Raw genomic sequence first — 27,099 nt, 5'->3', positions numbered from 1 at the left:
AAACCAGGGTTCGAGCCTCGAGGTCGCGTCCACATCCTGTGATTCTGGGCAAATCACTTAATCTCCCGGTGCCTGAATGTGTAATGTAAATACGCTGCTCATGTACAGCGCTTCAATAACTTCGGGTCGAGTTCGCGCTATATAAAAGATGCAAAATAAAATTTAAAAAACACCGGTTTTTACTCCTAACAGGAGAGAGTGCAGAGATGTTCATAGACTCGCGCAGCAGAGCTATGTCTCGCATTACACGGATTGCACATAATGGGACAGCGGAGCAATCCCTCGTATTACACGGATTGCACATAACGGGACAGCGGAGCTATCCCTCGCATTACACGGATTGCACATAACTGAACAGCGGAGCAATCCCTCGCATTACACGGATTGCAGCGGCACGAGGGGGCGCGCGTGGCAGCAGGACAATACAGCTGCAGTGCAAAGGCCAATTAGACGCTCCACCCACATTGTTTTTTCAAGGCCCAAGAGTTTGGCGAATTATCGGGTTAAATAAAAAAAAACCTGATTTCACCATCACACGAAAATTCAGAAAGAATAAGAATTCAAATGGAATTCCTCAGCTCAGCGGTTCCACAGAGATCCAAAAAATTATGGGACGGCAAACGGATCAAGTAGTAACCATTTGCACTTGGTCAACTGGACTAATTCATATTATTATTATAATTTTTAATATTATTGCTAATATTGTTTTTTTTTTAACGGTTTGCATGATTTAATTTTGGACGTTTCTCGGTGCTGTAAAAGAACAGGCATTACCATTATCCGATTTAACTATACTTAATTTATCGCCCTCAGAAAGATAAATGTCGAACAGTAGAGCTCGAGAACAACAGATCGTGAGGTGCAGCAGCTGAAGGAATTCTAATTGCTGGCAGTCGAAAGTATGCTTCTTTGTTTTCCAAAAAGGGGACAGCCTCAGTACTAATGAATTGAGGTTCGGTGTTCTAGCACACGTAGCGTGACTGTGTAACACTGTTCCATTTGCAGCGCCTGTAGGGGAGGCAGAATTCAGGTGGGAAAAAAACACTTTCAGATGCGCCGGTTTCCAATTTACAAACACCGCTTATAACGTTAGAGAAATGTCCCCCGGCATATTTTAACCTTTAGCGAGGGCCTGCACATTTTACATTTACACAGTCACGACCTTACGAAACAGCCTAAAACTGGTTCAGAGCAGTGCAAGAGAAGTATTTCGCTCGAATCACAGATGTGTGCACCAGGGATGTTAGGCTGCCAAAACACAAATGTAAGCGAAAGGAAAATATGAGGCTTTTTATTATGATCCTGTCGTTGTGCTCAGCTGGAGTGATTTATGGTCCAAATTAATTAATCTTTATAATTTTTTTCACGTTAACAATAAACAGCAAAAATACGCAATCAGAAGTGAGACCTGGTCTGCAGGATAAGGGTTCCTGTGGCGGCGGGAGTAGGGGCGGCACTGGGAGAAATTAGGGACTGAGCGGGAAAAAAGTCAGCTCGGGAAAACTGCTCTAAATTACTTGCCGCCCCTAGCGCCTGTAATTTGAATAAATGTAATATTTCAGTCGGGAGAGAAAATCAAAGGAAATGTGGGGTTATGTGACCAGGGGACGGAACAACAGATAATGTTTGTGTCTCCCACATGGAATTTGCTCCGGCAGAGGGCAGGACACGTCTCAGCAGCTTCTTGATGTTTCAGACCTAACCATACAAAATGCTGAGACCAATGAGTAATCATCATGGCAAACCTAGAGAAAACCTCAACAGCTTCCTTAACTTTCCGTTCTTTTGCGAGGCAGAGAGTAACGACTATGGCAGGAGTGTTCGCTGACCAATCGCCCCCACTATGGCCACCTCAGAAACCTTTCAGATAATCTGTCAATTTTTATTAGTCATTTATTTTTTAAATGCTTAATTTTTAGTGAAAAATGCAAAGATCGAGAAACAACGGTGCCACTTCTGCTTTGGCTCCCAAGATCAATGTGTATGTGTCTATATCTATGTGTGTGCGTGGTTCTGTATGTGTGTGCGTGTGGCTGTGTGTGTATGTGTATGCGGCTCTGTGTATGTATGTGTGGCTCTGTGTGTGTGTGGGAGGCTCTGTGTGTGTGTGCCTCTGTGTGTGTTGCTCTGTGTGGGTGCCTTTTTTTGTAGGTGGCTCTATGCGTGGGTGGCTCTGTCTGTGTGTGGGTGGCTCTGTGTGGGTGGCTCTGTGTTTGTGGGTGGCTTTGTGTGTGTGGCTCTGTGTGTGGGTGCAAATGCAATAGGTCTCGCATTTGAGATAGATTAAGCTATTGACATTGTAAATAACAATGGCGTTTCTTTAAATGTTTAAAAAATAAAAACATAAACAAAAAAAAGCAGTGACAATAGCTCTAACTTTAACAATGCCGAGACCATTGCATTGTAAATGCTTGTTGGGCTCGTCTTCGCTTGGCTGTTCTCCTCTTGCGGCGCCTTGTGGTTGAACTGTTCTTTGCTTCTGCCATACTTTGTGCAGTCACATCAAACAGTGCCCAAGGTATTAGTAAATCAAACATGTTTTGGTACTTCTCTTTTTATTCCTCCCTCTTCCCCATCGGTTCTGTGCTAAACCGGACATACCTGGGTGTAACTTGCTAACTCCTCTCAGATTTGATGCAGATTCAGGAAACCATTCTAAAGGTACAAGCAATTAAACTTATTGACGCCCTTTTACTTCCCCTTCCCCCCATGGATTGGCACAACACTAAACATTACAATACAAAATGAATCTTTCCAAGCCTCTGCCAAACTATGTGCAGATGTGTCACACAGTGCCAATGTTATTAGTAACTAAACACATTTTGGCCCCTCTTTTAACTGTCCCACAAACTTAAAAATACCAAGAGAAGGCTAAACAGGCCCTATCTTTGTCGCATTTCGTGCAGATTCATCAAACAGTGCCAAAGTTATTAGTAAATTTAGATTAGTTATGACGTTAACCTGTAATGCCTTCACCGGGTGTAGCTAGCTAACTGCTTGCCAAAATTATAAGCAAATTAATTTTTTGTTATCCCGCTTAACCGACAACTTGATATCAAATTTGTTATCCCAATAGAAAATTATTCCTTTAGAGCTTCTGCACAGTTTTGTGTACATTTATCACACAGTGCCAAACTTTACAATTTAGCAAATTAAGACTTGTTTGTTCCTTTTTTAATTGGGCTCCCCATGATAGATAAGCACGAATTTGGAACTACCAAGAGTAATCTCAACATACTAAGGGGCCTGCTTTAGAGTTTGGCAGCCGGGTACTCCGTCCCAAATATGACGGATATCCTCCCCACCTTATTACAGTTGCAATTATATCCTATTTAGAGTTTGGTGGGCGGGTCATCACAAACGTGGCGGATATCCTGTATGCTTTATTACAGGAGCAGCATATCCTAATGTACCTGTAATAAGGTGGTTAGGCTTTTCATCTCATTTGTGATGGAGTACCCATCCGACAAACTTTAAATGAGGCCCTAAGTGTCTGCCAAATGTTATGCATATTTATCAAACAGTGCCAAAATGATAAACAAATGCTTTTCACCTGCCAAGATATACAAAAGTAACTATTTCAAGCCCACTCAGCACCTTTTTTTCAAATGGTAATATCTTAAAACCTACACCCAGCCAAAGCATACTTTCTTAACAAACCTCTACAGTCATTCTTATGTTTGGTGCAAATCCATACAGTAGTGTTAGATGTAGGTGCAAGCAAAATTTCCTAAGAGAGCTAAAATGGCAAAAACATTTTTCCCCCCCACCTCACTTAACTTTTCACCCTGCACAGAAATAGTAGTTATCGTTAGCTCCACGTTTTCATAGGGAAAGCATTCTTTGGTTTGCTAATAACTTTAGTACCGTCTGAAAAACTTCACAAAACGTTCCAGTAAAAAGTCTCATCCACCTTAGCTCCTTCCTGGAAAGTTTCAGGTTGATCCATCAAAAGGAGTCTGTGATAAAGGGGGTGTCCCAAAACATGTTTTCATTTTTAATTTTCCATAGGAAAATTAGACACAGATACAGCCAAAAAGGCTGAACAGAATTACACCAAATTTGGCTGAAAGCTAGATCTTGGTCCAGAAAATGTGTATGTTGTGATTTGGTGTAAATCAGTTCAATAGTTTTGGAGAAATTAAGGCTTACAAACTTTGTATATTTCAGACCGCAGAGCTGATAGAGCCCAAGATGAGATCTGATTGGCTTCAACCACATCAAGACCGATGTGGCGGTAACCATTTTAGGATTCGAGGACTGAGTCCCCAGTCCTGAATAAAAGGTTTCAAAAATATTTAAGGGTGTAGGTAGGCATACCCTGCCCCCCCAAGAACTGGTGGTGTAGTCCGAGATGGACCCCACCCCCACTCGGCAGGCCAAAAACATTTTTTTTATTTCACCGTGAATTTGGGGTGGATTCGCAAATCCCAGATACATTTTTATTAAAGCATTCCATTTCATGGGGCATTAAATTTTATGGGGGGGGGCGGCATGCAGCTCCCCTTCTTGAACCTCTGTGAGGCCCCGGGGATCCCATCCACTGGGTTTGCATGTATCAAGAGGGGTAGGGTTGTTCAGTTGTGTACAGAAGCCCCTTGATACGTGATCTAGCCGACCCACATGCCCTGTGCCCAGGTCTCATCCCTACCAAAACAGGTGCCCTTTGCATATAGGGTAGCAAGAACTTTGCATTCCACACAAGGGAAGGCGGAGGGAAAATGGGGACGGGAGAGAGAAAGACACAGAAACTCTTCAGGTCGATTGAAGTAAAGCCTGGATCGAAGTGAAGTTGGTTTTGACTAGTAACCCCAAATACATGGTAAATACAGGGTGCTCTGAATAAAGGAGAAGTACCACAATATTAGAATAAGAGGTTTTCAGAGAAGGAAAGTTGGTGAGCTGTAAAGAAATCAGCTTACCCTGCTCCTGAATGGTGGTTGCCATGTTAGGACCAAATTGCAACCAGGATACCAGTGTTTACCCCCTGGACACCAAACAGCAAGACTTTAGACCCAAAGAGGATAGCATACAAAAACCCAACAAGAAGGAGACAAATAAAGTAGGCAACAAGGCCATAGTGGCAGTGGCAGCCGTCACAGGTAAACACAGTGGGCCGGGTGGGGGAAGTCTACAGACAACGGCATAGGTATAATTAAATAAATAGTACCTATTCAGTCATCTGTCGACTTTCCCCCCTGCCCCGCCCCACATCGCTTACCCGTGCCGGCCGTTGCTGCATAGGAGAGGGGAACGGACAAGAAGGAACAAAACAAAGTTGAAGAAGTGCAATAAGGATGAATTAGTGAAAGCGAGAAGCAATGCAATCAAGAAGTGTTGCCAGGGACAGAGCAATGTTCAGAGTAATGAAAAGTGCTCTCTGACCCTGCAAACCTGGAAGTGAATCTCACACCATGAACTCCTTTCCACCTGTAGGTTAGGACTCTAGCTCTCCACTGACCTATCCTCCAGAGTTTCCACTCAAGGATTTGGCAATAACAAGTCACTCTGGAGTTACATTTGGGAATATTATGCTCTTTCCTACCTCACCCAAGCTTTCCACCTCATAACTGAGAGGAAACACTGATACTTTGCCACCCAACCCAGGAGCAGATGGCATAAGCCATTCTCAGCATGCTGTAGGATCCATTCCACAAAAGCCAGCTGTGCACGGCATTAAGCAGTATTCAGCGGGTTCTGGATGCAAAGCCTAGTCCTAGCCCAGAGACCCAGAGACCCAGCACCAGGCCCCAGCCCAACACTTAACCCCATTGCTCACAGCTTTAGTTACCTTGCTGAGCTCTGGGCAAAATACTTTTCCTTCAGCCAGGCCCTCCATAAGCTCCTGTCCTACCCAAACCATCTATGCACAGCCCTTAGCCCTCTGCAGGGAGATCTAAAAGTAAGGAATGTGGCCAGGCCCTGCAAGACTCACACCTACACTAGTTGTGTATTGAACCCAGTCCATGTATCCACTATGATCACTGTGCATGTCTATTGGCTCTGCACAGCCACACTGTGAATTTATGTTATTTCCAGGATTCACAACTCGTAAAAAACTTGACGTTCAAAAAATCTACTTAAACTGTCTGTAGATCCACAGACCTGGATCTAGATCGACATATATCCAACACAAAGTATCCACTTGTGGGATCTGCAGCCACACCTACAAATACCACAACAAACAGGAGCTTTTTGAATAGGTGTAGTGTTCCCCCTATATGCTCCCACGTTTTTAGGACGCAGGCTTCAGTGCCACACATCCTCAAATGTGGCCAGTCAATAAGATCTCTTTAGTCAGGGACTCAAACTGGTTCATCAAACACACATTAACCTAAATAAAGAAATCCCTTATTCCTTCATATCCCTTAGTTTTTCAATTTTTGTATGAAACACTTGTCAAGTCCAAGATGGTAGACTATCGAGTTATTTATAATTATTTCTCATTTTTTAACCTTTTTTAAAAGCTTTTGTAAAGACCAACTAAAAGAATTTGTCACCAAATCAAATGAGGATTAAAAGTTGGACCTCATCCACTTTGATAAAAAGTTTTCATGAAAGTTTTGCTGTAGGAGCAACACAAATTTTCCTGTGGAAATTAACCTAGGGTTTGGTACTTACGGGATTCCCCGCTTCTCCATAACCTTTGCCACTTGACAGTTCTCACAAAACTGTCCAGAATCAAGTCAATAGGAATGAAAAAAAGGGGTTGGCCAAACTGCCCGTAAGATGGCTGCCGGCTTCTGAATCTCCGTGCAGCCTCGGAGCCTCGCATAGAGCACGGACCTCCCATGAGCAGTATTTTTCTATAAAAAAAGGAGGCGGTGGATTCGGACCATGCAGAGAGCGGGTGGGTTAATGTTTAGACCATTTCTTGGTCATTTAGGCTTATTTTATCCTTCTGCAATGCTTTCCTCACAAAGACTACTGAGTTGCCATTTTAGATGCAGCTGGATTCATCAGTGTGCTTTAGAATAAAGTGCCTGTTGTTTGCAGCCTAAAATTCATATTAGGGAGGCAACAAATAACACAATAAGCTAAATATCTCGCAATAAAACATGGAACACTTTTTATGCAGCAGGAATGATATTTTTTGTTATTAATTCAGTATTTAACTAAACACGCCTGTGAGGAGAGGAGCCCTACAAAAGAGTCTGGTTTTTATTTTCTTACACTTCGTTGGAAGCTGCTGACTGTGAAAACTTTCCTTTTCGCTAAATACTTCTACGGAGGGAATTACAACAATTTTCCTTATCTGATGGCCTAGAATGGCCTAGAATACATTTTGGCATGGACATGGCTACTTCTTCTGCAGGAAAGTCTACTGCCTTGCCAGAAACAAAGCCTGTGCCCCGTAAGGATTCTGATAATAATAATACAAATAATCAGCAAAAGAAAGAGCCTGCCATACAAACAAAATCTCCATTGCCTCTAACACTTGAGGACTTAATGGAAGAAATAAAGTTTTTTAACCATTTGTAATGGAAACTAACACCACACTTAAAAAGGCGGACGAGAAATGGTCTAAACTTGAATTAAGAGTTTCTGATGTGGAGCAATGGATTAGCGCTATGCAGGATACAGTTATTAAGGTGGAAGCCATGTCTAAGAACATTTCACAAGGTTCAGATATGGTGGCATTTCTTACATCCATATTTCAAACATTGCCGGCCTTAAAGAAGGAACTACTCTCAATATACAAAGAGCTCAACGAGTAGGTCCTAACCCCTCTAATGCTTCCACATCAGCATATCCAAGAGGCATAATAATCCTTTTCTTACAGTAAAAAGACTTGATGGAGGTTATGATGGCAGCTAAACAGAGAAAACAGATTCTTTGGTCAGGTCAGAACATGTTCTTTTCACAGGATGTGGCTTGTGCTACTGATCAGTGATATAAATAATTTTTATCACTTCATCCTGCCCTCAGATCCATGAATGTTTGTTATGGTCTGCTTCACCACACTACGTTCAAAGTCACATACAAAGATCAAACTTTTTCCTTTGACTCACCAGAGGACTTGAAGAAATTGATATTTCAACATAAGGGAGAAGAAATGGATCTTGGGCAAACTTGATATCTCAAGGATAATTTTTTCGATGTTTGCTTTTGATTAGTCTTCTGTCTGAGGTCTCTCTTATTTCATAATTTTTATACTCGTCTCTTCCTTCAAAGGCGTCATTCATCCTACCAGGACATATCTCTATAAAGTGTCTACTTTTTCTCATGTTCCCTCCCCCGACTTTGTGTGTTCATCATGTTCCCCATATATTGTTAAGTGCTTCTAAAATGTTATAATGTTATTCATAATATATTTGTCTCACTATCTTTTACGATATTATTGTTTTTGGTAAGTTTATAGTTATTTAGAGGTCTCCTTGATAGCTCCCGGTAGACTCTGTGTCCATTTGTCTGTCTTCCGTTTTGATTTTCACCACCCCTCCTTTGCATTTATGTTGACATTTGTGTCTTCCTGCTCAATATGGTTAAATCTTTTTTGGCTTCTTAGAATTTTCTTCTTCTTTAACAACTATTTCTTCTCTCTCTTTCCTCCTTTTCTCATTTTTCAACTTTCTCTCCTTTGCTTCTTTCTCCTATTCTTTCATTATTTAGTTAATTTTAATAATACATGCTTAAATCTAATTTGGTTTTATTATTGGTCAAGTTTTATACATACATACATATATACACACACACACACACACACACACACACACATATATATATACATATATATGTATTATATATATATATATACATATATATATATATAATATATATATATATATATATATATATATATATATATATATAAGCTCAATATATATAGGCATTACTTTTTAGATGACAAATGATCTTTGGATTGTGCCCTGGAATGTTAAAAATATGTGCAATCCCATTAAGAGACAGCAGGTTCTTGCACATATATCTAGACTAAAATGTAAAATGACCCTGAAACAAGAAATCCAATTTTTAGATAAGGATATTGATTAATTAAAGGAGCTTTGGTTCTCCAGTCTGTAACAATAAGAATCGGATTGCAATTTTATGTCAGAAATCGCTCCTCTGGTGGTTCGGGAAGAGATGACAAGTGATGATGGCTTCTTCTTCACCTCACTATAAACCATATACCAATTTCAATGCTCAACGTTTATGGTCCAAAAGGAGTTGATATCAATTTTTGGAAAAATGTGGGTGCTACTTTACAATCCTGCACGAACACACCTTTTATAGTGGGTGAAGATTGTAATCAGGTTATAGATCCCTTCATTGCCAGGAAATTACTATGTAAATACATTCCTAATAAACTGGAAAAACATTTAAACATTCTATTCATTCCAGAGGGACCGTAGATGCTTGGAGGGTATGTAACCCGAACACTTTAGAATTGACCTTTTACTCTCCTGCTTATCAGTCCCACTCCAGGATAGATTACATCTTTCTCGCACCTCATTTAATCGCCACATTAACTAATGCAGAAATTGGCTCTATTCTCATCTCTGATCACGTACCAGTTATAATTGATTTGGAGATTTTACCTGACACAGCAAAGTCCAATAGATGGCGTTTTAATACTAGCTTGCTAAAGTTTTTGTGGAACAGTTTGAACACTTCCTTAATGATTAATTTACATCTTACTCGACTTTGGATCTTCCTTTCTATGTTTTTAGGATGCATCCGCCGGTCTGTTGCACTTAGAAAGAATAAAGCCCAATAAGAAGCAGCCACTTTACTTACCTCCATTAAACACCCCGAACATTTATTTCATACTTCAAAAGATAAGGATATTTTAAAACGACTTCTTCGGGCCAAGTTTGACTTTATTAAAAGATCTACAGAAGAGGCTGTGGGAGTTTTGCTAAGGCTTAATTCTGAATTTTAGGGAGGTCATAATAAAGCTGGCAAATTGCTTGTTAACTATTTGAAATTTAAATCACAAATATCCAAAATAGTTCAAATGACAAATAATAAAGATATTTCACATTTCAAAGATTCCAATTTTTTTTAATGCTTTGCAAATTTTTATCAAACTTTGTATACACGTGAACAGTCCCCTTCAGATGAGGCACTCAATAATTTCTTTGATTCTCTTCCACCACGCCAAAAGCATACAATGGATTTTTACTCCCTAGAAAAATATATTTCTCTTTTAGAATTAAAAGAAGTCTTAGCTAGACTACCTAAATGACAAAGCCCCCGACTCTGCTGGCTTCTCTGTTGAATTCTACTCCAGGTTCTCTCATATTTCGATCCTTCATTTACTCTCCTTATACCAATATTTTCTCTCTAAAAATGAAGGTCATGGCTCCTTTTAGAGCCCATGATATGTCTAATACCCAAAAAAGATAAAGATCTAACTATATGTGCCAACTATAGACTTATATCTCTCATTAATTTAGATTGTAAACTTTTTGCAAACATTTTCGCACTTCGAATCCCCCCAATTTATTCTAGAGCTCATTGGGATGGAACAAACAGGATCTGTCAAAGGCAGACTCATGGCGGATAACTCTAGAGCATTTTTGGACATTATGCATCTTGTATCACACATCACTATTCTCATTGCTACCATTACACTCTACACTGAAAAGGCGTTTTATAGGGTGGATTGGCGCTTCATGATTCGTGCTCTTAAATGGCATGGATTCCATCCAGTCATATTAAAATATATTCAACTTCTGTACTCTTCCCCGAAAAAGTCAATATTTATTAATGGTCTCCAACCTTCTTACCTTTCTCATTCATGGGTAACTAGACAGGGCTGTCCACTATTACAGCTACTTTTTATTTTGTCGCTGGAACCCTTTTTACACATTCTGTGCACCATTCCTCCTCTTTTAAGGGTTTTACATACATGGACGTTGATGTCAAATTTACTGCATATGCTGATGACGTGATCCTTTTCGTATTAAATCCATAAACCTCACTGCCTGCTTTTAGAAAACTTTCAACTCTTTATTTACGACTATATGGATATAAATTAAACTTCACATTATCTGAAGTTCTTCTATTAGACAAATATGTTTTAAAAGACATGTTTACAGATACTGGGTTCAAATAGAGTTCTCAATACAATAGGTGCTTGGAGATCACATACTCTAATTCCATTATTAATACCCTACACATAATAAACATGACTGATGTTCATAATGGAGTTATACAAATGACTGAGAAGTGGTTCCCGTTATACCTATCTTGATGGGGTAGATGAGCTACCCTTAAAATGATGAAGTTATCAGTCATTCATTTTTAGTTATGTATGTTTTTAGTTAAGCTCCCGCTGAAATTTTTCAAAAGCATTAATGAATATCTTAGATCCTTTTTGAGGAATGGATGCAAATCTCACATTTCACTAGATTCATTATGCAAACCCAAATAGTTGTGGGGTGTAAAATTGCGAAATGTATGAAATTATTAAACAGCATATTTTTTAAAACAAAGTTTACCTCATTTAGTCGCACACACAACCGTACCCTCTAATATTTGGCACAAACTAGAAGAATCCGTAATATTGCCTTTTCCCTTTCGCTCTCTGACATTCTTCTCAAAACCTCCAAGGTCTTTTTCTTCTCCCAATACTAATCATTGTGTCCCATTGGCGTTTACCATACTTTATAATACCTCTACAAAGGTTTTTGGAATTGTCCATTTGATTTAACAAAAATATTAAATTGTCTAATCGTACTATTCTTTGGAAGGATTGGGCGATGAATGGCATATTTCAGGTTAAGCAATTATACAAAGAGCTGCTTCCTCTCTTTTTTCAGTAACCTCACAGGCAATATGGCCTCTCCTCAGCTTTTATACTAAAATACAAATCTCTAAAGACTGTTATCTATAAAACTGTTTCTACACTTAAACATGCATCATCACCCATTGGTCCTCAGATTTCCGACCATTTTAACCTTTCCTAGCTTTCAAAGCATCTTATATATATATATATATATAAACATTTATGTCATTTATCTCCCACTGGATCTAAATCTAAGGTTGAATCATTATGGGAATCTGATATGCACTGCTCGCTTCAGTTCAAAACATGAAATTTAATATGGTCCAAAATACACCACATTTCTTGCAGTACCAGCACTACACAAACAAGATATTATTTTTATAACAGGCTGTTTTTAACCCCAACCGTTCTACATAAATATAATCCAACCATACGAAATGTATGTTGGTTTTGTACAACTACCCCAGGTACCTATATATATATCTGCTTTTTCAATGCCCATCAATAAAAAAAAATCTGGATTGCAGTAAGTAAACTAATATTAACAATTTGTTCAATTACCTTTCCATTTGATATTCAATTTGTATTTTGGGGGAGTTCTTCTCAGCATTGGCTGGCACAGACTAGACAGAGCATCTGTCATGTCTATGTACTATCTATTTAAAAATGATGTATTTTGGTCACCCCTTGCAAGTTATTTAAACAACAAATGGGATCAGATTTAAGACAGTTCCTTGACATTCCAGCCACCGTGAACTTTTTCATTTTTGTTTCATAATAGCAATCTTGGTATTTGGGAAATATGTATTTGCAATCAAATGACTAATTAGCTGCGTGTAAGTTTTAATGATTTTATTGTTTTCTTTCCATTTTCTTTCTTTTGTTTCTTTTCTCTTCTTTTTTTCTTCCAATCTCGATCAAATTTAAAATATACAATACTACAGTTTTAGATACGGACTACTAAATTGTATTAGCTATATAGACTTTTGTAATGCATTAGCGTTTTGTTTTCTCTTGGTTTAATGTTGTGTTTTTTTCCGATACATTGTGTTTTCAAAAAAGATTGTATAATTTCAAGTCATAATCAATATATACTTGCTATTACATTATTCTAATAAACCATATTCAAACAACAACAAAATATGGAGAAAAAAACATTAGGAAGGTTTTCTCAGACGCAATGAATTTATAGAGATTTTAAAGTGTCATTCCCAAGGAAAAATGATGTAACTATTACTAGAGAGTCAGTGACTGTAATCTAGATTTTCCTCCTCACTGTGAACTGTCTTTCATCCAAAAAGAGTCTCAGCTGCACAACTACTAGAACCTCTAAACCATTGTACAGAAATTGATTCGAAGAATGCCACCATCCAAAGTGTAACATGCCATTATAAAATCACCATACTTAGGGCCTCATTACGATGTTGGGCGCATTCACTTTCGCCCGACATCGCATCGGTCATGGGACCGAGCAACACCCATGCGGCAGTCCTGACCACCTGATTAGGATGCGACCGAACACTGGTCATAATGCATGCTCCCATAGTAAAATGAGAGGTGCAGTTCATCTCTCAAGTTGCAGGGATAAATCGGTGCCCACTCGGCCTCCAACCGGAGGCCGTGTACCCAAGGGGGGCCTGCTGTGGGCGCCCAAAGACGCTTTCCAACTTGGTTTCCATGTCGGAAAGACCGGCATGGAAACCAGGTCGGAAACCATCATCGTAATCTCAAGGCTGGACTTTGCCGCATTACGACTGGCGAATGGGCTCTTCGAGCCTGTCGGAAACCAGCCGGAACTACCAGTCAAATTCCTTTAAGACCGCCTCCATTAAAATGAGGCGGCCCATTATGATGCGGCTCGGAAGGCTCCGACCATCGAGCTGCATTGTAATCGGTCCCTTAATGTCTTCATTAGGGAGGGAACAGAATGTGGTGCTTTTATAGCCATGTGTTTGGTTAGTGATGCACGATCATCATTTTGGCCAGAACTAGGATCGCTAATGAAGGAACAAGGGATTCCTATTTCCTTTGGGAGGTGCAGACTAGGGTTGGATGTGCACATGAAGTTAAAACCACCAACTTTAATGCACATGCTGCTTTCCTGAACTATGCCTGTGCATCTAAAACCTTTAATGGATATAAGCAAGTGGGAGGCCAGAGTAACGTCAATGCACTCTTTTTTTTTAATTCTTTTTTTGTCCTCATATGCCACCAAGGTTCTATATGCGCAATCAATCGGCTTCCAAGCAATATGCTGTCACAGTTCATACCAACTGGGGGGGATAGTCATGGAACCGGGGCCTCGTCCCACAGCAATAGGGCTTGACATACCAGCGATCGCCATACCATAACCTCAGAAGTTCAGCCAGGGTGCTACCCAAGTGCTGAAAAAGGAATCAGAGCACCGCTTATACCAAGCAGTGGGATAGATGGCTTAATCATTGGAACTGGGGAAAAAAAAAAAAAAACAGAGTCTCACTGATCCCATTTAAGAAGGTGCCAAAATGATCTTTTGTCTGGGTTCCCAGCTCGAGCCAAATCAAACTTAGAAACATGCAGGGCAGAGGCGTACCAATCATTGATAGAAGGAGGTAAAGGGTCCTTCCACTTTCTGCATATCTCCCTTCTAGCCAGTAGTATAGCTTAAAATACTAGCTTCTTCGCCGAGCTGGAGACCCCCTCTTAGATTCCAAAAATCACCAACTGGGGATGTACAGTTATTTTGGAGTCTATTGAAGACGACAGGATCTTACAAATGGCTTCCCAAAACTGAGACAGAAGGGGGCATTCATAAAACTTGTGGATGTCAGAGGCTGCTAGGAGTCCACATCTAGCACACACCACCATATTCCCCTGAGTAAATTTAGAAAGTCGAAGGGGGGAATAATATGCTCTGTGGATAGTAAAGATGTGGTTCCTACGCAACCACGCCGGTTTCACCACATCCCACAGCAGTCTACAAGATGTTCTCCATAACTCTTGCAAATCAGTATTACTTATATCAGCCCCCCAGAGTTCATGTGGAAGCTTAAATACTCCGTCCATCTCATCCAAAATCAGATTGTACCAGGACGAGATCTCCTTCTTAGCAGGGGGTCTATCAATTAACAAAGTAATAAGGGTACTATAACCACCTACTGGGAATTTATTTTTTCTTCGAGAGGGCTGTGCAGAATAGGAGCGAGACCAGCTGGACATCTGCAGATATTTTAGCCTAGCTAGGCCAGGGCCAATCTTTCTACTCAAACACTCCCAGGAGAGCAGTTCCCCCTCAACAAATAGATCACCCCAGACCTCCACCCCTGCCTCTCTAATAGGTACTGCAAGTGAGTCTCCCAACCAGGGTGGATTATCGGGGAGATCCCATAAGGGAGTTCTAGTACTATAGTACCCTATTTTAATGGATTTTGAAACCTGGGCCCAAGTCCTTGCCATTCCCAATAGAATTTTCAATTTAATTTTTTTAAAGAACTTGGGATCTCTGAATTTCAGTAGGAACCCAGACTGGCTAAACCCCTCTCCCCTAAGCAGAGTGGTGTATAGAGTTCCCACCCCATACTCTAATGTTTTTTTTAACAACACCCTAGCATGAGATAACTGGAACGCCCAGGCATAGACCTGGATGTCCGGGGCGGCCAGCCCCCCCTTTTCCCTGCGCCTCCTTAACTTTTTCCACGAAATTCTTGGAAGATGTTTATTCCAGATAAAAGTGTTAATCTCGGCCTGAAAAGTTTTAATAGGGTTTGGATCAAAGTACAGAGGGATAGTGTTGAAAAGAAAGGAAATCTTTGGCAAGACAGCCATCTTAACCAAGTTAGCCCTTCCTAATAAAGACAAAGGAAGATGGGACCAAGATTGAAGCAACTTACGGCAGTCCTTGGCTACCTTGGAAAAATTGATATTTACAATCTGATCTATATTTTCCACAATATCGAGGCCCAGGTATCTCAATTTATTTCCTGGCTGAATACCCGAGATACAAAAGCTCTTATCCATACCCCAGGCCAGCATCTCGGTTTTTGAAGCGTTGATCTCGTACCCGGACACTACCCCAAATTCCGAGGCTAGCTTAACTATTTCCGGGAGAGCCGTACGGGCATCAGAGGTGAAAATGAGGATATCATCAGCGTACAGGGCCACTTTCCTTTCCCAACCCCTGTACGCGAACGCCTTGATGTCGACATTGTCCCTTAAATTTTGAGCGAATGGTTCAACGTATAGATCGAAAAGAAGTGGGGAGAGGGGGCAGCCCTGTCGCGTACCCCTTGAGATGTTAAAGGGGTCAGACAAGATGCCATTAATCAGTACACAGGCACTTGGGTTCTGATATAATAGACTGATTGTCCGGCGAAACCCTGCTCCCACATTGAACTTTGCCAAGGCCTCCGACAGATACAACCAATTAACTCTGTCGAAGGCCTTGGTGGCATCCAAGGTAAGAACCGCCAGGGGGAGGGACTCCAGAACTGCCAAGTCGATAGCCCCTATTAAATCAAAAGTTAATTCATATAACTGTCGCCCTCTGACAAACCCTTTCTGATCCGGGTGTAAGATATTGGGGGCAACAAGAGCTAATCTATTGTCCAGAATTGAGGCAAATATTTTATAGTCGACATTTAGTATGGAGATTGGCCTATAGGAACCACATGCAGTAGACGGTTTCCCTGGTTTTAAGATTACCGTAATAGACGCACTGTCCCATGATGTCGGGGGCCGACCACCATCCAGTAAAATATCATTAAACAGTAGTACCAAGAAGGAGACAAGTTCCTGCTCCAGGACTTTATACATTTCAGCCGGTAGGCCGTCTGTACCGGACGCCTTCCCCTTTTTGGCATTATGTATAGCCTTGATAACTTCCTCCTCCGAGATTACACTATCCAACCTCTCACTTTGCTCATCAGAAAGTGCTGGAAGTTTGATCTTACTGAGCCAACCTTTAATACTAACTGGACTGATGTTCTTATCCTCACAGTAGATATTTTGAAAAAATTCTCTGAAGGCGGATCTAATATCTTCATCCCGGGAGAGTGGGGAGCCATTGACATTAATCACCTCGATATTATTACGAACTTGGTCTGTTTTGGTTTTCCATGCCAATAGCTTCCCTGCTCCTTCTCCATACTGAAAATGTGCGAGCTTACTGGCCTCCCATCTTTCTTGTATCCACTGATTTAAGATAGAAGCGAGGTGGCCTTTTAAAGAAATTAATCTTCCAGACAAAAGAGAGCGATCCTCTGATGTAATGGAATCAGCGTCTAGGTCTAACTGAGTCTTAGCGATGTTTGCTTCCACTGATGTCACTGCCTCTTTGTATTGCCTCCTCCTGTAAGCCATTTTGTTTGTAATAAGGCCTCTCACAAAAGCTTTAAGAGAGTCCCACACCACTCCGATGCTTGCCGATCCTACATTTGTTGTTAAAAAGTGACTCACCTCAGACTTAAAAAAAAGAACATCGTCTGGGTGAGAAAGTAAGGAGCGATCAAAGGACCAACTTCTAGCCGACAAACTTAGCATCGAAATAAGCTCCATGGTTACTGCAGAGTGGTCTGATAAATGTAACGGGAGGTATTTAACATTTTTAACAGAATCTACTAATGTATGGCTGACTAATACAAAGTCTATTCTGGATTGGTGGCGATATTTTGATTCCTATAAGAGATACCCAGCTGTTCACCTGCCCTCAACCTCCAAATATCCACATAGCCATATTGCTTCATTGCATTAAGCAAAAAGGATCTAGATTTTGATGAAATTCGAGATCGACTATTATGCGATTTATCAAGACTGGGGTCTAGGACGATGTTAAAATCACCTGCAAAAATTACAGGCTCTGGGAAGGACAAAAGGTGAGAAAAGATTACCTCCAAAGATGACGGATCGTCCTGATTAGGACCATAATACCCCACAATAGTAAACTGACTGCCCAAAATAGACAGGGAGGCAATAACCCATCTACCCACTGGGTCAACCTTAAAATCTAACACTTTAGCCCTAAGTTGTTTTTTAAAGATAAGTGAAACCCCTCTACAAGTCAAAGACTGAGAAGTAGAAATTGAAAAATCGATCCACTTATTCTCCTTAACTAACGTATCCATTTTGTCTTGAACCAAATGCGTCTCTTGCAGGATAAAGACCTGTGCCTCTGAATCCTGAAGATATTGAAGTATTTTCCTGGCCCTAGGTTTAGTACGCAGGCCATTTACGTTCCAAGATATTATCTTTAAATTAGCCATCTGACTTTAACGCCTCTCAACCCCACCCAGAGACTTGGGACATCACCCGTATGACCTAACCTAATGTCTGATAGTTGCATATCTGAAATTATCCTACACCCAGCAGAATACAATAGCGCACAAGGTTGGCACATGAGGAATTTTATAAAACATTCTAGTCTGTTTTCTCCTTTCCTCTCCTTTTCCCTTTCCTTGTTCTATCCTTGTTGTTGATCCTTGTTGGATCCATAAACTCCCATTCTCATATACCAGCATTTACAGATTTTGTTAGAATATGTGTGCAATTAGATCACTTTTGGAGGGGAAATTGGTTCAGCGTCGGGGAGGGTCACGGGAGCTTGAGATGGGGTGCTAGCTACTGGATTTGTTCCGGTTAGATACACCAAGGGTTCTCCATGGGTGGGAGGGGGGTGTGGGGGGATATAGGGGTCACGGGGGTAAAATGTTTTATAAAATTCGTCAATGCACTCTTGTCCACATAAAAAATAGTTGACAAAGATTCTCTGGTATCCCTTAGAAGGGTGCTCAGCAGAGGGAGGGTGGGGGAACAGCCACTCTATCAGTGGAGGCTGCCACAAATCCAAAGTGGTGGGGCAGGAGAGGAGGGAGTGTTGAGGGAATAATATATTTCTTTTAACTTACCTGACCGCCACCGACGCTGCCTTGGTGCTCCCCTCCTCCTGGCAGTCATTGGCGCACAAAGCACAGGCTCTCCACCGAAACCAGACATAGCTCTCATGCTCTACCAAGCAGGAGAGCAGCGCCAGGATTGGCCTGAGCGGGCTGGTCTGACCCTCGCTCAGGCACAGGTAGCCTGTGCCATTTCTCCACCTGCCTGTGAAACACAGCTGGGTTGGAGAAATGTAAGGGCACAAGTTGGTTTGGCTGTCCTAAGAAAGGCAACCAAACCGGCATGCGCACTTGCAATTCACAACTCTCTTCCCTGCAATGGCCCGTCCCGCCCCGCCAGCCTGGGATTCACTGTCAGAGTTAGTCAGTGGAAAATAAAATGATGATATTGTTTTACTAACATTTTATTTTTCGCTGACTGACCAGTAGGGCGACGCTCCTCCGCCAATAAGTACGAGCCGCCCCTGCACTCTATGCTTCCCAAGTTAGGAAAAGGATTCCCACAAGCTGCATTTGAGATCCTGAGCATACCTAGATGAAGTATCAAAGAATCTTGGTTCGTCAAGACAAATGTTTTATTCTTAAAGAAACCCGTAGAGCATGGGCACTGATGCCAGCAGGTTGGCGGTAGGGAACCTGGGTGAGTCTGGGATCAAGTAGGGAGGTCTAAAAGAATGCTAAATAAACAGTAAAGCATTCATTTGCAGGTTAATAAATGCTTGCCCGTATATTTAACATTTTTTTCTAAATATTAGTGATCAGCAACTAAACAGCAGCTTGTGCTCCTGTTCACCAGGTGTTCCGCATGTAAAGGCCAAGAGGGCCACAAGCGGCAAGTGTCTCAACGCCCCCAGCACCACCCAGCCATAAACAGAGTCTCTCGGGGGTTGAGGCACCAGACACAGAAATCTGGAGCTTTGGTCTTATGTGGGAAGATGGACCATGCGGGAACGAGGCAGGTGCCCTGTTCCTCCTTTTCTTTAGCAATTACACATCACAACAGAAGTTTGAAAGGATGAAGCACAACACTCTCGGAGTGACCGGAGCGCGTGGGTTAAATATATGGGCATTTTCTCTGGGAACAAACACAAATGTCCCACCCTGGAATTACATCTTTTCTATGAGAGGTGAGCTACACACCTCTCCTGGAAGGAAATATTTATTTTCTGTTGCACCTTTAAATAGATGGATTTCTCCTTATCTGTCTGGAATTTCATTGAACTATTTAAACAAAGGATCGTTTGAAAACCTGCACTTTTCATAAACCGCTATGATGCTCCTGCTGTTTCCGCTTACATTACACGTAAAGCAAGATGCACCATACCGCGATCTTGAAAATACACATTAGTGTTCTATAATCAACATTTTCCCACTTGCAGCTCCAACCACTAAACTCTACATTAATGTACACATACTTCAAATGTAGTAAACTTGAACAAGGCATGCTGCACTTTTCAGATGTCTTTTCTGGTGCTAAACAACATACATTTTCTGTTGCTGAAATTTTTGGTAGACATTGTTTCTTATTTACCTCGCTGTTATTCTCTCCCCCATATTTTATGCTCCCAGCATTTTCGTGCCGAGAAGAGATTTTCACATACCTTTGTCTGCGGACGTCTCCCCGGTTAAAATGTGAGATTCTATTACATGTTGACAAACAACGAATTCCAAAATATATGCCAGCCAGTGGATTCTTCGAACCCCTAAGCAGATGTTGATTTTGAAATACCAAAATCACGCCCGTGAAAAATAAATTACAGTTTACGGTCCATACAAGAAATCCCAGTCTCGAAAAAAGAAAAAAAAGAAAATCAGAACAAAAAGGAATTGAAAAACATCCCCTCTGTCAGGTGAGGCGCTGAGACGTGTCATCGCTTTCACCTGTCGGGAATGCTTGGAGCTGGCTGGAGCCGAGGCCGGATGCACTGGTGAATGGGCATAGCTCCGAGTCCACTGTAACCTACCCGGAGTGGATTAAAGATAACACGCACACTCACACCGGAAGCTTCCTCTCGGAGGCCAGGCGCACTGGGGTGCAGTGGGGAAGGGGACAGAGCATGGAGTGAGGGCTCGGGTTTCAGGAAAGGCACTAAGGAGAGAGCTCAGTGTTGGATCGCCGGCTGATGGAGGACAGAGAATATTCGAGCTTTCGAAATGAAAACAACACCCGACAAGTATAGAGCTTATGAAATGGAAGAAGGCCTGTTACATTTCTCAACGCGTTATTGGAGCTTTTGTGCATCGCTATTATTACCTGGTGCCTGGTAACGTCTGTCTGCTTGAGGTTCCTCCAAAGGCATTCTGGTCCTTGTAGTGCTCTTTGCGCTGTCACCATCTGCAAGGCTGCTTTGAACTATTAAAACAATACAATACCCAAACAAGGAAGGCACCCGAAGTTTTTACTGCCGTTGGGGATAATGCCGAGGCAAGCACCGTCCTGTCATTCCAAACCACTCTCTCAAGTTCCCATCTCTCGTTTCCATCCCTGTTCCATCTCTCTCTTCTACATCATGTATATCTCTTTCAAATGTGAAAGGGTAATTGGGGTTACAAATGACTCAAAGTAAAAACACAATAAAAAACATACAGGATTTTAAAATGTGTACTTTTCGCCGAGTGAATAAAATATGATTTTTATGTTTTTAACTTCCTAACTGCTGACACTTTTCCAGTCTGGTAAAGTCCGTTTTGATGTTTTGTGCACGTTGAACCTAAGCATTCATTATTTTTTTCCATAAAAGGTATCTAGGCCAAATTTGCATTCTCTGTTTTTCAACTTATTTGGGATTTTACCCATGGTTTGGGTATTTGAGAAAAAGGCTAAATTCTAGTAACGTTTGGGGTTTTTAAAAAAAATCAGAAACAAGTGCTGTGCAATAAAGGGTATTTTCTTCCTTCTAAATATGACATCAACAATAGGTTTGCTGTGCTAAGTTCACCATTGTCCCAGCTTTCAAGAACAAGCAGAATTTAAAAGAACACCACATTTTAACAATAGTTTTTGCATTTTTCTAACTGGTAGTTGTAAGAAATTAGATTATTTAGATGAGTGGTGGAAGCCCTACTCAAACAATAAACACAATCCTTGCCAGGGTGAACTACAAAGTCACTAAATGTATTTGTGCTTAACGTTTCCTAAGCACAGCTTGGCACAAAAGCAGTCATGCTGATCTTAGAGGCAATGTGTAAAGTATTTATGCAGCACTTAAACACTATTAAAAACAAAACAACACAAGAAAAATCCCAAACGAATTTTAGAAAAATAGAGTAATTCTTTAATAAATAAAACGATGCCAAGCTGATCAATATCCAATCACTGGACCAGAGATATTCGTTTTTAAAGTCTTTAGGGAAAAATAGTGCCAAAAAGCACAAAGCGTCACTCGCAGGTATCTGGTTGCACTGGCCCAGAGGAAAGTCAGACGTTCAAGGCCGACTGTGATGGAGCGCGGGTCTAATATAGGGACCTGGTTAGTTCTGCTGCAAGGTTGGGGCTGCGAGGGGGAGCAGTCGGCATGAGGAGTAGGTCAAGCATTGCAGATGGTTGTTGCTGTACCGCAAAAAGCCAGTCAGTCGCCGCTGAAGTTTCGCAAATGCTGATCATCGCGGACAGTCATTGTCGCGCAAAGTGTAGGTCTTGTGTTGCCGGTCATCGCAGACTGTCGATGAAAAGAGCAGGTCCCGCTGGATCTTTGTGTTGGTGGTTGTCGCTGGTGGTCGATTCTCGGCACAAAGTGGTCATTTTGCGGTAGCGAAGAGCCTAAAACATGTGTATCTTCACCTTATCTTCAGGAGGAGCTCTCAGACAAGGCTCCAGGACTTGGGGGCATCTCTTGGGGATGCGGACTCACTCCAGCAGAGGCTAGCAGAAGCCATCAGGTAAGTCCAGGCAGCTCCAGTTTGTGCTGGTCAGCTGAGAAGTTGCAGGGAGGCCTCTGGAAGCTTGCTGTGTCCCTGGAGCTCATGAAGGAGGTCAGACAACTGACCCTTGGAGTCACTCTGCGTAGCCTGGAATCAAGGCAGGTAGGTTCAAACTTCCTTCTTCGGACAGCAAGGCAGTCCTTCTACCAGCAGGGAAGCCATCCTTCTGAATCTTCCACTGGTCCAGGAGTGTTCTGATGAGTGGTTCTGAAGATCCCATTTTTAGGTCTCGCCTAGGCAGCGCGCATGCGCTGCATTAGGAGATGACCTTTAGAAATTGGTCTGCCCTTTTCAAGCACTTGTGCTGGCATCCACCTTGCGGGAGCGAGCACACTAATTGAAAACTGATGGCCCGCGCGCTGCTGCTCGCTCCTGCAAGGTGGATGCCAGCACAAGCATGAGTGCTTGAAAAGAGCTGTTTGCATTTGCCTGCTCGTGGTCCAACTTTCAGCGCAATGCGCGCGCGCTTGTTTCTTTTCTCTTTTCCCTGTTTTGGGTTTTCATTATAGTGCACAGGGTCAACTGGCGAAAAGATATCTCGCATTGCTTTGCTTGGAAGGGATTGTTTTTCTGCCTTTTTTGCTCTGAAGCGCATCTAGCATACACGCTATTGAAAAGAGCTGTATCTTTTCTCTTTTGCACATTTATAACTCCTTGCGCATTTCACAAAATCCTCACATAGAGATGAAGAAATTGGTCAGAGGACTATAGGGACTTCATGCCAGAGCAATAAACCCTAAAGTAGAAATTTCCAAGAATACACGCTTAGCTGCCTTGTGTTGTCTTTTTCCTTTGAGGGTACTGGCAGAAAACGCTCCCAACACCGCCCCAAAATAAATAAACAACCTTTCATTGGTGGTTTCCTGCCCACTCCAGTTGTTGCGTGAACGCGCTGGGATGGGACTTCGTCCCCCAGCATGGCTTGTGACTGGGAGAGGCCTCAGGACACCATATCTCGGCCTCCAACCTCCTGCAGCGTGGGAGTTTTTACCTGAATGTTCTGGCCCCTCTCTTCAATTTGTGATCTCAAAGGGATTTCCGATTCTTTCTATTCCTTCTACGCGTGATGCTCTACTTCGGAAAGGTGAGATGTTACCAAGGAAAATCCCATTACATTTAGTGGTCCCCTGTATGATAAACAGATTGCCGCAATCCCATGCTGAGGGCACATCCATCACTTACAAGGGTAAATCTATCACATGCCAGACAGTTATCATATGCTGAAGCAGAACCTTAGATGCACAGGTTATGTCTAAAATGGCGAAGTGTGTTCTCAAATACATTTCAGTAATAGCCTAGTTACATCGTCAGGCCCACTGGTAGAGTCTAGGGTCAGTAAAAAAAAATCAAAACAAAAAGGTACACCCCTCATGGCCTGTCACAACTATCATATTTTCACTTGAACCATGACATCAGAATGTATACCCATTTGCAGAAATATCATAATGCACATATTTTCTGACCTGCAGCATGGGAAGCAGTCTTACCACTCACACATGAAGAGTTCGCCCAGTGCATCTCAAACCTGCCTTGCGTTATGTATTTAACTGCTGAGATCCTGAAATAGAACTATCAGGATTTGCATCAGTACTAGGCTCCAAATATTGACATATCCAAAGACAGTAGTTATACCCGGGGTTAAAAGGTTAAATATACGAAAAATAAATAAATTACATAATGCAAGACAGGGTGGTTGCAAAGTGCCCAGATATTATTGACAACCACACACATTTGCGCCACTTTACAGAGCTCGCCAGTGAAGCGCTAATTTCATTTTCTTTTTATTTAATAAGTCATTCAGTTATACATAATAACATCTGATTTATAGATAAGGTAACACAAATGCTTATAACACTCTTTTATCATAACTCAACATGCTGCACACAACCCACACTACTCTACAACATCGCTTAGACACATTAGCAAAGCCAGTAACTCTGGCTAAACACTTATAAGGTCCCAAAGGCGAGACCTATTGGCTATGCCAATGCTTGCTATAACAGGTGCTAGACTGTGTGTTAGGGAATTCACTGACCTACCCCCAAAACTGGTCCTGGTCAGTTCTTCCACTTCCCCTGGTCCTGGCTCCAAACTATCTAAGGTGACAAAGGCCAGGGCAGGCCTGGTTTCAGGGTCTTTTGTGTGTGCTATAGGCAGCCCTTTGAGGTGTAATCCAAATGTAACATAAAAGAGGGTTTTAATTTGCAATTCATTTAAGTGTAATCAGCATTTCTCTATCTGCTCCCAATCAGAAGTTGGCCCGTATGAATCCAAATAAGGTAACCCAGTGTTAGTCTATGAGAGGGATAGTGAAAATTGACTCTAGGAGTTTTTTTACTGCCAGGACATGTAAAACTTTAACCCACATCTCCTACTTTATCAATACCATGCATCCTGCCCTTTAAGCAATTAGGGGTGACATAAGTATTGAAAAGGAAGGTTTGGGCCTGACTAGAGGTATATTTATTTGCCAGGTCAAAATGGCAGTCTAAACCTGCACTACAGGCTGCAGTGGCAGGCCCAAGGCATGTTTTACAGTGCTATTTTAGTGGGTGGTGCAATGAGTTCTGCTGCCCACTAGCAGTGTTAACTTACTACAGTGTTAACTTGTAGTACCATATACTAGGGACTTAAAAGTAAATTAAGTGTACCAATCAGGTGTAGGCCAATTTCACCATTTTCTGAGATGAGAGTACAAGCACTTTACCACTGGTTAGCATGGGAAAAAGCATACAGAGCCCTAAAAGTAAACAAAAACGGGTTCGGCAAAGGAAAAAAAAGGAAGGTAAAAATCTGCATGGTGGAAACAGGTATGAAACCGAAAGGTGAACCCTGAAGCTATGTTTCTGAAAACTAGACAAAATTCCAAATTAAACAAGAGGTACATGTCCCTCACAACTGACTCAATCACACCAGGGCCCCCGGGCACAGCTCGAACAGTCATAAGCTTAGATACCGACCACCCCAATGCAGGTACACACCTGATTCACTTGCCGACCAATGTAGAATGCACCAACCGAAACTCCACCCCTGACATCCCAATTGCCCAACCAGCAGGTGAGCTATCTGACAAATCTCCTCTTGACTCGACATTTACATTGATCCCCGATCAACCCCTAACGACTGACGCCTTACCCGCTCATCCAAAATCAACACACAGCGACCATACCCCCTTCCCATGCAGCAGCCCCCCCTTTCATGTTATCACCTCTTAAGACCATCCCTCACATCTACTCTGACTCACCAACTACACTCCTTACTCAACTAATCCTATCAAAAACTAATAATGATATCCCCACTCAACTTGATATCCAGATCTCAACGCAACCAGGCCATACTGGAGGTCATACCACTATACGGGAACACACGTCCTCACACTTAACTAAGTGTCTTAACCATGACTGGACTGCACGATTCAATGAGTTAACCATAGGCCTAGCCCATCTCACGGACAAAATTCTAAATCTATCATCAATCACCAATGAACTCCTAAATTCTAATAAAGATACTAGCGACACTGTGAACCGAATTAGTCAGCAAACCAGCAGATACTTCACCACAAATCCACACCCAGACTATACAACACGGAGTAAAATATCCTCCCCTAACGACCCGGATCGTCCTATCAGTGCTATGGATGATCTATCTGACAATGACTTACATGACCTTCTCATATCATACAACAGCCATAATGACAGCAGCAAGTCTTTAGGTGACACTATCTTATCAATTTGACCCAACCCCTACAGATAACCCACTCACAACTACAGATCCATAATTAGGGAAAGCCTCACAAAGGTCAACATATTGCAGTCTACCCTCACTCACTCGACTAGCAAACTAAAGTGTGCACTAATCAATTGCAGATCGGCTAACAAACATGCTACAGTCATTTATGATCTCATCCTCTCGAATGATCTTGACATCATCATCCTCACCTAAACTTGGCTAAAGAGTTCCTCTGCTCCCATCCTTGACATACTGGCCCCCCCTAGTCATGATATACTTCGCCTGGATAGAACTGAGAAACCCGGAGGGGGGTTAGCCTGCATCTATCGAAAAACAATCACAGTTAATCAAACAGACTCCATCTCCTTATCCTCCTGTGAATATGTTTGCACCAACATCTCTGATGACAAGGGCATCATCTGCAAACTTCACATAATATACCACCCCCCCGGGTGACAATCTGAAGTTCATTGATGAACTAATGGAAGTCATTACAGCCAATGCCAACTCACAAGTACCGCAGATCTTTCTGGGAGCCTTCAATCTCCATTGGTACAATACTGGCGATCATGATGTAAGCAGTCTCAAATCCTTTCTGTCAGACCAGGATCTGTCCCAATTCTGCGACAGCCCAACCCACAACAAGGGGGAGACATTAGACCTCATCATAGCGAAAACAAACACTATAACACTAGAATCCATCTCCCCATGTGACTGGACTGATCACTACAGCATATTCTTCTCCATCAACAGTAGGGTAACTCCAAAACGAAGCCAACCTACAAAGAACAAAACAATGGAAAAGGAATATCCAAAATATTAATCCCAACGTCTTGGTATCCCAATGCA

The 27,099-nt window shown here is 41.8% G+C and overlaps 1 protein-coding gene across 1 annotated transcript in view; it reads right to left on the bottom strand.

Annotated features, from left to right (window-relative positions):
- The window catches only part of SSC4D (scavenger receptor cysteine rich family member with 4 domains), a 451,954-nt gene extending 431,255 nt beyond the window's left edge, over window positions 1–20,699 (bottom strand). The window contains exon 1 of the mRNA XM_085649606.1: window positions 20,202–20,699. The gene's annotated coding sequence lies outside the window, so the exon portion shown is untranslated. The remainder of the gene's footprint in view (window positions 1–20,201) is intronic.
- Between the last annotated feature and the right edge of the window lie 6,400 nt (window positions 20,700–27,099).

The sequence above is a fragment of the Triturus cristatus genome, chromosome 3_2 (assembly GCF_964204655.1).
Source record: "Triturus cristatus chromosome 3_2, aTriCri1.1, whole genome shotgun sequence".
NCBI lineage: Eukaryota > Metazoa > Chordata > Amphibia > Caudata > Salamandridae > Triturus > Triturus cristatus.
This window is presented reverse-complemented; position numbering and strand designations above follow the sequence as displayed.